Here is a 12,853-nt window from a genome sequence, read left to right on the forward strand (position 1 = left end):
AGAGGTTTACACAATTTCATGAGACTCACTGATACACTTTTCTGCTACTTAATATCCACTCAACACCTCTAGATTCTTCTCCAAATTATTCACATCTCATAAATAAGAAAAATGTATTATAAATAGTTACCTGAGAAAATTGAGATTTAGTGTTGTTTCATATCTTGATGGCAATCTGTATATTATGTTCATCCAATAATGGAATAGATAGATCATGGACATTTTTCATTAGGTTTTTTTAAGCTACCCAGGAAAACACGTAAAAATGGCCTATTACGGTCCACATACTCAAACATTACTAAATATAAAATCATGCCATAACTATACAAGGCATCAGATGCCTCTAGATACTGTGTTTACAGTAACCAGAATGTAATTAAATGAAGTGAGAGTGCCAGGATTGGTTAAAATACGACTTTGCTATCAGAAGGTACAATTTACCAAAACTCATCTGTATCAGTTTACCTCATCATAAAATAGAGATACATTTCTGAAGAAGTATGGCTACAAAGAGTGATAGAAATCATGTTAAAAATAAAACTACACAGCAGAGAAATGACTGGCTATCAGTACCAAATTACTAACAGTGGTTTATGTTAGGGTTATGAGGGTATGGTCTTTTTTTTTTTTTCTTTTTTAATTCCCTCTCCTTAACTCCATTATCCAATTTTCTGAAACATATTGTATTACTCTTAGAATGAAAATAACAAACTTGAAAAGCATTTGCTTTCAGTCATATATTTGGTTTAAAACATATTTAAAGGAAACATGGCCTTTTGTATGTAAACATTTGGCATTACTTAAAAAAAAAAAAAAGCCCAAATTCTTAAGTACTACTACAATATCAAAATAGTACTCCAGAAACTTTCCCACCTCTGAGTTCATGTGACTTTAGTTTAGAAGTTGCTGAATCCCTAATTTGTAGAGTATATACAATATTCAGCTGAAGAAAAGAGTTCAAATGAAATGAGAAAATGAGACCATGGCCGCGCAGTTTCAAATGCAGACATTTTAATATTTAGATGGAAGACTGGGGATAATTCTCATGGTTGCTTGTGCCTTTTCATTAAAAGGGTGACTTCTAAATGTAGTCTGTGGTCCGGGGAGCCTTCTTGGAAGACCTGAGCTTTTACAACAATTGTAACTACAACTGGTTTCGAAACTGACCCTGAGGAATGAAGGAATGAATGCCTGCATGCATGTGTCACTGTAAGCAGTAGTTGTGCTTTAGCGCTTTCTCCCAAAAAATGTGTATTAGGAACTACCGTGAGAATCATTTCTTTCATGAGTACCATAATAATGATTTCTATGTGCAGTGTGTTTTGCAGTTTACCAAGTACTTCATAATTCTATTAGAATGGCAGGAGAGCTACAGATAAAGAGACCTGGGCTCAGAAAATGTTGAGTGCTTCACCCCAAATCACTTAGCCATTAAGAGACAGAGCCATGAGCCAAACCCCAGGTCTTCTGAGTCCAAATGCAGTAATTTCTACTATGTTATAATTCACGCTCTAAGCATCCATTTTGTGTGGTGGCTTACGGATGGGTATGATTTACTTTGTACACCAGGCTGCGAGCAAACAATTCGAGAAAGACTCCAGGTGAAACATCCAGGATGTTTCTAGTTCATGTGATGAGGAGCTATTTTTGGAGTTTCTTACATAATGAGAAAAGAATGGGGGGGGACAGTTCTCGGTCTTTAATTTTAGTCACATCTGTACATAAAAATCAATCGCTATCAACAGTGTCACCACTAAAACTCAGAAACTACACACACTGAGTACAATGAGAATGAGAGCATTTAAACTGGGTGTATTATCAAGTGGCACTTACACTTCTGAAGCCCTAAACTGTACAGTCCAAAAGCAATTAAAAAGAAGGCAGCACGATATGGAAAAGTTAAAGCAAGTGAGAGAAGAGGAAACTGAGGGGCCACTTAACTCTACAAGGTCCTAAGAGAGGTTGCGTGGGTGATGATGAACAACCGTCCTCAGCGGAAGTAGGAAACGTATCAAGAGGAAAGGGGCCTGAACTTCAATAGGAGAAATTTAGTTTGTTCTTGAAAAAAATTAGATTTTAAGATGCTGGACTGCATTTCCAATGGAAGAGGACTTCTGTTCTTGAAAAGCATTATGAAAGCACCTTTCTTATTTCAGTTTTTATACAGTTCAGTGTCAGAGGCATTGTAAATATGCAGAGATTGAACAAAAGGATGTTTAATTATTTTATTGCTGTTATAGCCTAGTGTATTTTAAAATGTCTAAGGGGTATTAAGACACAGTCCTTGCCCTTTGGGAGCTTATAAGCATTTTAATTACACAATCTTAATTAAACAAAACTAATGTTTAATTGAAATTAATTATAAAAGGAAATAATGCATAAGAAAGGTGAACACTGATGATATAAAACTTGAAGAAGCACAATGTCTAATCTAATTTAGACACAGGGAAAAGGGCTTTAAGAAATTAAAGGCAATACCTAATAATGGGATTATTTCTAATATTTATGTTTGGTTTACAAAGGAGCAGTGTCTCTTTCCTCACATTTATGTTGCTCAGTGCATTCTGTTCATCTGAGGTAATGTTACCTGTTTTTTAGTATCTGCTATGAAAGCACAAAGACCATGTCTACTCAGTCATTTTTGGCCCATAGAGAAACATTTGTATAGAGGCACTTAATTCTCTGTGATAGGGAGGGCTCTCTCTGTGTTGTTGGTGTGATTAGAAGCATTCTCCAGCTGGTGGAAGATAATCCCCTATTTGCAATCTGTGAAGGACTAAGTAATAATGTTAGAAATAAAAAATACTGGAGAGGGTGTGGAGAAAAGTGGAACCTCCTACACTGTTGGTGGGAATGTAAATTGGTACAGCCACTATGGAGAACAGTATGGAGGTTCCTTAAAAAACTAAAACTAGAACTACCATATGACCCAGCGATCCCACTCCTGGGCATATATCCAGACAAAACTATAACTCGAAAAGATACATGCACCCCAATGTTCATAGTACCACTATTACAATAGCCAAGACGTGGCAACAACCTAAATGCACATCAACAGAAGAATGGATAAAGAAGATGTGAGATAGATAGATATAGATATAGATATACACACAATAGAATACTACTCAGCTACAAAAAAGAATGAAATTTTGCCATTTGCAACAACATGGACAGACTTGGAGCACATTATGCTAGGTGATATAAGTCAGACAGAGAGAAACAAGTACTGTATTATATCATTTATATGGGGAATCTAAAAAATACAACAAACTAGCTCTTTTCTTGACCTAAATGGTGATTAAGAGTGTTTGTTCTACTTCAAAAAATTAAAAATAGAACTACCATATGATCCAGCAATTCCACTTCTGGATATTTATCTGAAGGAAACAAACAAACAAAAAAAAACTAACAGTAAAAGGTCTATGCACCATGATGTTCACTGCAGCATTATTTGCAATAGCTGAGACATGGAAGCAACCTAAGTGTTCATCGATGGATGAATGGATAAAGAAAATGTGGTACATATGCATAGTGTGAAATATTATTCAACCATATAAAAGAAGGAAATCCTGCTATTTGTGACAACATGGATGGACTTTGAGGGCATTATGCTAAGTGAGATAAGACAGACAGAGAAAGACAAATACTGAAATATCTCACTTATATGTGAGATTTAAAAAACAAAAACAAAAAGCCAAACTCAGAGATACAGAGAAGACATTAGTGGTTGCCGGAGGTAGGCAGGGGCAGGGAGGGGTGGGGTGCAAAAATGGGTGAAGGGGGTCAAAAGGGACAAACATCCAGTTATAAAATAAATAAGTCCTGGGGATGTAATATACAGCATGGTGAGTATAGTTAATAACACTGTATTGTATATTTGAAAGTTGTTTAGAGTAGATGAAAACTTTGTAACTATGTGGGGTGATGGATGTTAACTAGACTCATTGTGGTGATCATTTTACAATATATACATAAAGCGAATCAGTATGTTGTATACCTGAAACTAATAGGATGTTATATGTCAATTATATCTCAATAAAAATATTTGTTGAGTATTTTAAAAAAAAGTGTTTGTCCTAAACTATAAATCAAAAAGATACATGTACCCCTATGTTCATAGCAGCACTATTTATAATAACCAAGACATGGAAGCAACCTAAATGTCCATCGACAGATGAACGGATCAAGAAGATGTGGCATACATATACAATGGAATACTACTCACCCATAAAAAATGAAATAATGCCATTTGCAGCAACATGGATGGACCTACAGATTATCATACTAAGGGAAGTGAAGTAAGTCAGAGAGAGAAAGACAAATACCATACCATATCACTTATATGTGGAATCTAAAATATGACACAAATGAACTTATCCATGGAACAGACTCACAGACACAGAGAACAGACTTGTGGTTGCCAAGGGGGAGAGGGATGAGGGAGGGATAGACTGGGAGTTTGGGATTAGCAGATGCAAACTATTGTATATCGAATGGATAAACAACAAAGTCCTACTGTATAGCACAGAGAACTATACTCAGTATCCTGTGATAAACCATAATAGAAAAGAATATGAAAAAGAATATATATGTAGAACTGACTCGCTTTGCTGTGCAGCAGAAATTAACACAACATTGTAAATCAACTATACTTCAACAAAATAAATTTTAAAAATAATAATAATGTTAGTGAAAGTAAGCACCCATGGTGATGACCATTATCCATAACTGCCTGGAATCCACCAAATTCTTACTCAGGTTTTGGTTAAGAGGCCAAGCTCTGGACTCAGTCTGACTGGATTCAAGTCCTGGTTCTCCTACCTACTTACTGTGCAACCCCAGATAATGTACTTGCTTTCCTAAGCTTCACTTTCCTCATCCAAACAATGGGGGTGATAATTGTTATGAGGATTAAATTGGTTTTTACATGAAACTTACTAAGCGTAGTCCCTGGCACTCAGTGCCCTCTAAAGATTAGCTATTATTACGTGTTGAATACAACAGAATGAATATTATATACTGTATTAGTTTGCTAGGGCTGTCATACCAAAAAAAAAAAAAAAAAAAAGAAGAAGAAGAAGATGAGAAAAGCAAAACTACAGAGCAGGTGGCTTAAACAACCAAAATTTATTTCCTCACAGCCTGTGGCTAGAATTCCAAGATCAGGGTGTCAGCAGGGTTGGTTTCCTCTTGAGGCCTCTCTCCTTGGCTGACATATGGCCACATTCTCTCTGTGTCCTCACATGGTGTTTCCTCTGTGCATACCTCTGGTGTTTCTTTGTCCAAATTTCCTCTTATAAGGACACCAGTTAGATTGGATTAGGGTATACCCTAACAGCCTCATTTTAATTTAATGAACTCTTTAAAGGCCCTATCTCCAAATAGGCACATTCTCAGGTACTGGGGGTTAGGGCTTCAACACAGGATTTATGGGAGACACAATTCAGCCTATAACATATACTTACCTCACTCTACGTGAAAACATTCCACACAATAAGAAAATCTGAAATAATTCTGAGGAAAAGTCTCAGTTCTCATAACTTCTCAGCTTTCGAACATAGAACCTATGTGACCTCATTTAACTCTGAGAGGATAGACAGATAGATGGATATACAGATACACAGACACATACGCACACACACACTCTGTCTACCTAGTATACGGGTGCCAATCACACTTTGTAAAACAGCTCTCTGGATGCAAACCACTCTGCCAAAAAAGCATCATCATCAATGAAAATAAATGATTCACCTAAAGTATACAAAGTAGTTACTACACTCAAAGCACAAGAATTACACTGCATGAGCAATTATGTTCTCCTTAGATCACAAATTCATTGAAGAAAGGAACCATGACAGGTTAGTAAAAATTTACAAACAGATCAGCATAAAAAATGAGCTTGGAAAGTTTTTTGTACCTTTGATTGACGCTCTTAAAATTCATTTTTGTTTTCGATATTGTTTTGATAGGCAATTGTGGTCTCAACTAGAATAGCACATGCAATGAATGCAGTAATCCAGTATCTGAATTATGGTGACCACAGTAAAAAAAATTACCTTAAATGTTACTAGTCACATGACCATTATTTAGCGATGCAGGCCCACAAAGCATTAGGCTCAAAAAGCATTTCATACAAGCATATAAACTGGATACTAATTCACGTTATGAATATCTGTTGACCACCGACAAAATACCCTCGGCAGTATATACCCCTCAAAAAAACTCCATGGAAAATGGCCAGACCCCAGGAATCTGGAGATGGAAGCAACGTCTTCCTGAAAAAATGATGCACAGACCTACAGAAATACATATAGTATGTAGCTCAAATGAGAAAATGTGTGAAAGGGCTTTAAAAACTCTAAAGCACTTTATAAATCTAAGGTGGCATTTTTAAGATGATCTTATTCTGCCCTTACCCCATTCAAAGGAGCTAATTATGATTCAACCAGTCTTTTCCTAACAGATAAGCAAGAACAAGAAATCTGATTAACTGAAATGGGAAATTGAATCAGACATGTGAGAAAAAGGCCAAAATTTGATATACAGTAAGTTAAGGTAACTCTTTAATATTGATCATCATCTTAGAGTGTCTAATTTTTCCCCTGCTGACAACACTACCTGGATCAAGAAAGCATTGTCTTGTAAGAAATATCCCTGTGTCATGCCACTTGTTTTATAATGGTAACAGTAAATTTTACACAGAGCTTTTAAAGGATATGTGGTATAGAGACCATACTGTTTAACAACCAAAACAAACATTAAAAAACACTTCTCATGTAATTATCTCATGCTCTGTGGCTGATCAAAATTGTTGCCATAATTGAAAAATAAAAAAAAAAATTTAAATAATAAATCTAAAAAACTGTTGCCATAAATGAAAAATTAAAATAAAAAATAAATAAAAATTTTAAAAAATATGAAATAATAACTACACGAGTGTTAAATGTCTTATACCAAGCATCAGATTTTAAATGTATTATTTTTACCTGATGATATACATAGAGAAAGAAGCTCAATCGAAATTTTTAACATGATCACAAGCAAAATACACAGAAAATAAACGTGCAGTGCAGAATCCTACATGAAAAGGATATCTTTTTGTTTCTAATATCAGGACACACTATAAAACATAACTACTCCATACTCATAAATATTAATGCATCAATTTACAAAATATATGTCTAAAGGAAAGTCAATATTCATACTGTCTTTTCGATGTTTCCAAATGCCCAAGGTAAGATGACTTGCTAATATTTTATAATCGACATTATCTTAGCATTCCTTAAACAATGAATTTAATCTGGCATGATGAAATAATGTAATTTATGACAATGCACTGGAAGGGAAGGGACTGATAAGAAATTGTTCTAAAAATGAATGGAGGTTTAAATAACAAAACCTTTCAAAACATATGCAGATATTCCTATCCAAAACAAGTATAATACACAAGCCAGCTTGCAGTATCAAAATATAAGGAAATGGGAAGGAAGCTACTCATTGCACATAATGAATGTGAAATTAGAAAAGACCAAAAGTGGAATTTTAATATTGCTTGTGCTATTTTTAAAAGATCACTTATAAAATATACCCTCATTAAACAGTCTTAGGTCTTATTTTCACCTGATTACCAAATGAGCTTTTCTACTTTATATATACTAGTTAAAAATAATTGCACTGATTATTTTTATTCTGATTGAATTTAGATTTTTAACAAAATTTTCACCACCATAAAACTAAATATTTTGCAGTAGCAACTATCCTACAATTTCTAAACCTATAACAAGAGAAAGAGGAACAAAAAACAATCAAATTGGCATACCGAAAAAGCCATGTTTTATCAGGAAGCAGCTACTTCAAACTCCAATAATCAGTGTTTTGTCTCCCCCTTCTGGACCATACAATTATTTTTTAGAAAAAGAAACAGCAAAGTAAGATTTGATCTTTTTTTCACAGGATATATTCAAATAATTGGTCTGACACAAGTGTAACGTTACATGAAGTAATCATGATGATACTATTAGATCAGTAAACTAATAAAACTTCAATTTAATAATGCAATAGCAGCTTAACAGCCCACAAATACATACTGCCACGCTTAGTGGTATTTTTTGGCTATTATAATTAGTAGGTAGCTTGTAGTAAGAAACACATCAATAGCATTTTGAATTTATTACTTTGAGCCTGGCTATAAGTTTACTGTTAACAGGAACTTTCTTTCAGCATGAACTTCTTCAACAGCCTAGGGAAACAAATTCATTTGGCTCTATTTTGAGAAAAAGGTCCTATAATATTCACTCAATCGTGCCCAAAATTGCCATGCCCCAATTAGGACAAAGAAACATACATGTGTACCTACCCTTCACCTATGATGGGGCTGTCCTTTTGACTCAGATTATTTAGAAACACTGCAAAACGTACAAATGTGACATCCTAATTACAGAAAATGGCTTATCTAGTAAGCAATACTATAGGCCACCAAAATGATTAGCTCTTTTCTATCCAGGTCCACTGAGTCAACAAGAAACACACATGACCTTCATTGCCTAGTACAGGAAATGAGGCTGTGGTTTATAAACAGGTAAGTGTTATTAGAATGATAAACAACATATGTTCAGCAGCATGTGCAGAGAATATATTTACAATAGCTAAAGTAGGTGTTTGAAACAGAAAACCTAATTATAAAAATTCTACTCTATGCTACGAGTGCCAAAGAAATGGTCTTGCGTGGCAATAACTTTATTCTTATTTCTGTGATTTTACTAATTTCTCCTTGATTAACATGTCTAAACTGAACTCATCCTGTTTTACTCCAAACGTAGTCTTGCTCCTGACTTCTCCATGAAGGCTCAAGTCACCATCACTTCAGTCACCCATGCTTGCAAATTCACTCATTATTGAGTCACACATCTCCTCTGCCCTTTTTCATCATTTGCTGAGGCTGATATAGTCTACTTCTGCAATCTCTCTCTCTCATCTACCACCTCCATTTAGTTCTTACTAACCACTCTCCATTCCAGGGTCTTATTACTTCAGGTACAGCGACAACCCCCAGCTTGATCTCCCTGCCCCAGTCTCTAACCTCTCCCATTTCCACTGCTCCATTAATCTTCCCCAAATGTAACTCAGATTTTGTCATTCCATTGCTCAAAACCTTCCAGGATTCCTCACTGACTATTAAAGTACCATCTCCTTGGCATATCCCTCCTAAAATGACCTTAACCTACCTTTCCACATTTACAACCCCCTGATATACTTAACCTATGTTTTTAGTCACCTTAACAAAAACACCCCCGTACTTCCCCTTGGTTCACTCCACTCCAACCACAGTGGCCTCTTTGCAATTCTTCAAATACTCAAGGCACACTCCTGCCTCAAAGCCAGGGCACTTGATGCTCTCTCTGCCTGTAAAGCTCTTCCCTAGATATTTGCATTGGCTCTCCCCAGTTTCACTCATGTCTCTGTTCAAATGTCATTTGCTCAGAGAGCTCACCTACCTAAAACAGCACAACCCTGATCACACTCGGCTTTCTCATCTTGCTTTTTTTCCTTCATAGCTCTTACCACTACCTGCCGTTATATTTGATATGCGTCTTATTGTCTGCCTCCCCAAGTAGAAATATAAGCTCCATGAGGAATTTATCTGTAATGGTTCATCACCCAAGCACCTAGAATAGTGTCTGACACATAATAGGTGGGCAGTAACTTTTTATCTAAAAAAGAAAAGAATCTGTGGCTAGAGAGATTAACCAGACCTAGAGAATGAACGAGTGCTGAATCAGGATCTAAATTCAGGTCTTTATGATGCCAAAATAAACACTATCCCAAAAGACACCCTACTGCTTGCCCTAGGCGCTCAACTATTTCTGTCATTAAGTTACTTTATATTTAACATTGTTAGGTCTGGTCATTAGAATTCTATTTTCCAATTATCATATGTAATCATGTCAATTTTTACCCTTTTTTCCCACAGAAGAATGGTTCTTCTTTCTCCTGTGGATACATTATTCCTGGTTTGCAGTGAAATCAAATTAGTCATTTTAGCTGATTCCTAAACCTGTTTCATGCAGTGTGTTACTAAATAATAAAAACAATTTATTTTCTTTCAAAAAGTTTACACTTACCTATAACTAGAAGCCATTGAAAAAGTCATTCAGTTCTTTCTATCTCTATCCCACTCTAAGTTCTCTTTTGCTATTTTAAGATATTGATAAGAAGATATTCTATCCTTTCTTAGATAGCATCTATAACAAATCTTCAACTATCTTATTAAATCTTTAAAATAACCTTGTCAATATTATCTTGAGACCATATATGAATTTTTATTTTTTTTCAAAGCCCAGCAATAATCCATACCACATAACACATAGCTTCCAATAAACAGGCAAAACATTCTTTCTTCCATCCAGCCAAATCCTTCCCACCATTCTTGACCCAGAATAAATCACTCTATTAAATAGCACACATCTTGAATACTTAGCAAAAAAAAAAAAGAGGCAGCTCAAAGTCTCATCTTGTTTTACCATGTTATCTTCATGTTTTATGTCTGTCATACCAAGCATTTCATAAAATTTAATACATTTAACCAAAAAATGTAATTTAGACCTGCTATTTGCAAGGTTCTTAATATAATAAATATATTAAATATAAACAATAAACTTCAAAACCATCCTGAATTGAGTATTATTATCCTCATTGTGTTAATAGGGAGACTGAGGTTCAGAGACATTAATTATTTAAGGTCACACAGTTAGTACGTAGCAGAGTTGGAATCTGAGCTCAGGTCTATTTGCCTCTGAATCCATGACCTCTACTAAAATTTGTATCCCTTCATAGGGTCTATATTGTGGACATAAAAAGACAGACCTGCACGGTAACAGAAAGTATTATTCAAGGACATACATTATTATAAACTAAAGTAATATAGGTGTATTATAAAAAAGGCCCTTAAAGAACATATAATGTAATAGAAACTGTAAAATAGAGTAGAAAGTGATTCCAAAAGAAAGTTAAAAATAAAGTGCTATAGAAGTTCAGAGAAATTATCAGGAGGAAATCAGGAGGTGGGGGAATGGGGGGGAAGGTCATCGGGATAGACTTCATGGAAGAGCTGAGGATGGGGAGAATGTTGACACAGGAGGGAAAATATTCGAAGCAAAAAAAAAAAAAATGATCCAATGAGCCAAGTCAGAAGCAAGACTGCTTGAGGCTGAGTGGGTGGTTATGTTCAGGTAACAGCCTGATTTGTAAAGTAAATTTTTGAAAGAGAATAGTGAAAACTAAGGCTAATGGTAGTCTGACATCAGGAGGACCTCAAATGCCTCCAACTCTGCTTCTAATCAACACTGGAGAGAGAAAAGGAAGACAGGGTCATGAAGACCTGGTTCATTACATATTCCATCTTTCCAGTTTCAGTCTGACTTCCACATCACTCATTTTTTGACCAACATATGTAGTCTTTAGGCAACCAGAATACTTAAAGTGGCTATTCTAGGATTTCTTCTCTGTTGAACACTTCTTATGAAATTCTTACCTGTCCACTTTATCAACAAACACTTCCCATCTTTTGTAGATTAGTGAGACCACGAAAAGTAAGCCCTTTTGTACCTGACTTTCAACTGGTGATTTTAAATATTTTTCTTCACTCCTCTCTCTAGTCTCAACAAACAACAAAAAACCTTCCTCCTGAAGGCACCCTTCCCACCTAAACTCTAGAATTAATTCCCTCATCACTTCCTCTAGAAGCTGGTCGATCCCTAGAGTATCCTCCCCTTATTGCAGGATTTGCAAACTCCAACGTAAGAAGCAGCTCACAGATAAAACAACGGGTATGAAATCATTTCTATTGTAGATCAATCATAACATCTTTCTCATAGTGTCTTTCAAAACACTCTCAGACAAGATGAAACTGTTCGCTAAACCATAAGCAGCCACTTTGCAACCTTTCCTATATTACATCTTCAGGCCCTATCTTATATTCTGTTTTCCTGTCTACCTTCCCCATTAGACCTAGTATTTTGAGGGCACCAGCTATGTTCATTGGGGAAGAAAAACATATAATTTATCATAATAAAATGTGCTAAATATTACAATTGAGCTATATACACGGTGCTATGGAAAGGAAGGTGTTATCTAAGATGGCTTTTCCTTCAAAGACTGACATGAAGCTTAATTTTGATGGATATTTAGGAGCTTGCTGGGCACACTCAAGAAGAAAAGGGCATTCTGGCTCAAAGAAACAGAATGTGCTTGATTTAGAGGGATTAAAGAATAGGATGTTAAGGAATTGCCAAGTGTTCCTGTACAGGCAGAGGACAGGCACATGTAAGAATGCAGCTGGAGGTGAAATTAGAAAAGGAAGCGGGGATAAGATCACAAAAGGAATAGGGAGCCATTTGAAAGTTTTGATGGGGTAGCAGCAGCATCTCTTGTAACCATGTAGAGCATGTGTGGGTGGGGTGTGAGAGCCAAGACTAGGAGAGTATTGAGGAGACTGGGGCAGCCACAGGTGTGTTAAATCATGGGTCTGAGATTAGGGGAGAGAGCTGAGAGTTATTTAGGAGAAAGAACTTGGTAACTGGATGTGGAGAAATCAGTAATCTTTCAGTAGCTTCTGGCATAAGCCATTGGATTGCTTATGGTACCAAGACCAGAAATATAGGCTGGCTCTGGCCCACATTAAAATGAGCTCCAGATTCCTTCATTGCCCCAAACTCTGTTATTTAACCCCACCCTTATACACCTAAGCCTCCAGTTTAATGCAGGTCCTCACTGACTCACACATGTCTCCTAGGTAGCACCCCAAACAAATCTCTCTATCCTAATCCAGTATTTCTCAAAGTCAGCTCTTGAGCCT

The 12,853-nt window shown here is 35.9% G+C and overlaps 1 protein-coding gene across 3 annotated transcripts in view; it reads right to left on the reverse strand.

The window, feature by feature from the left end:
• The window catches only part of DIAPH2 (diaphanous related formin 2), an 887,827-nt gene that overhangs the window by 786,599 nt on the left and 88,375 nt on the right, over positions 1-12,853 (reverse strand). The gene's annotated exons all lie outside the window — the stretch shown is intronic.

The sequence above is a fragment of the Delphinapterus leucas genome, chromosome X, assembly GCF_059928025.1.
Source record: "Delphinapterus leucas isolate spDelLeu-1000000601 "Yukka" chromosome X, BTC_Dleu_Yukka2, whole genome shotgun sequence".
In the NCBI taxonomy this organism is placed as follows: Eukaryota; Metazoa; Chordata; class Mammalia; order Artiodactyla; family Monodontidae; genus Delphinapterus; species Delphinapterus leucas.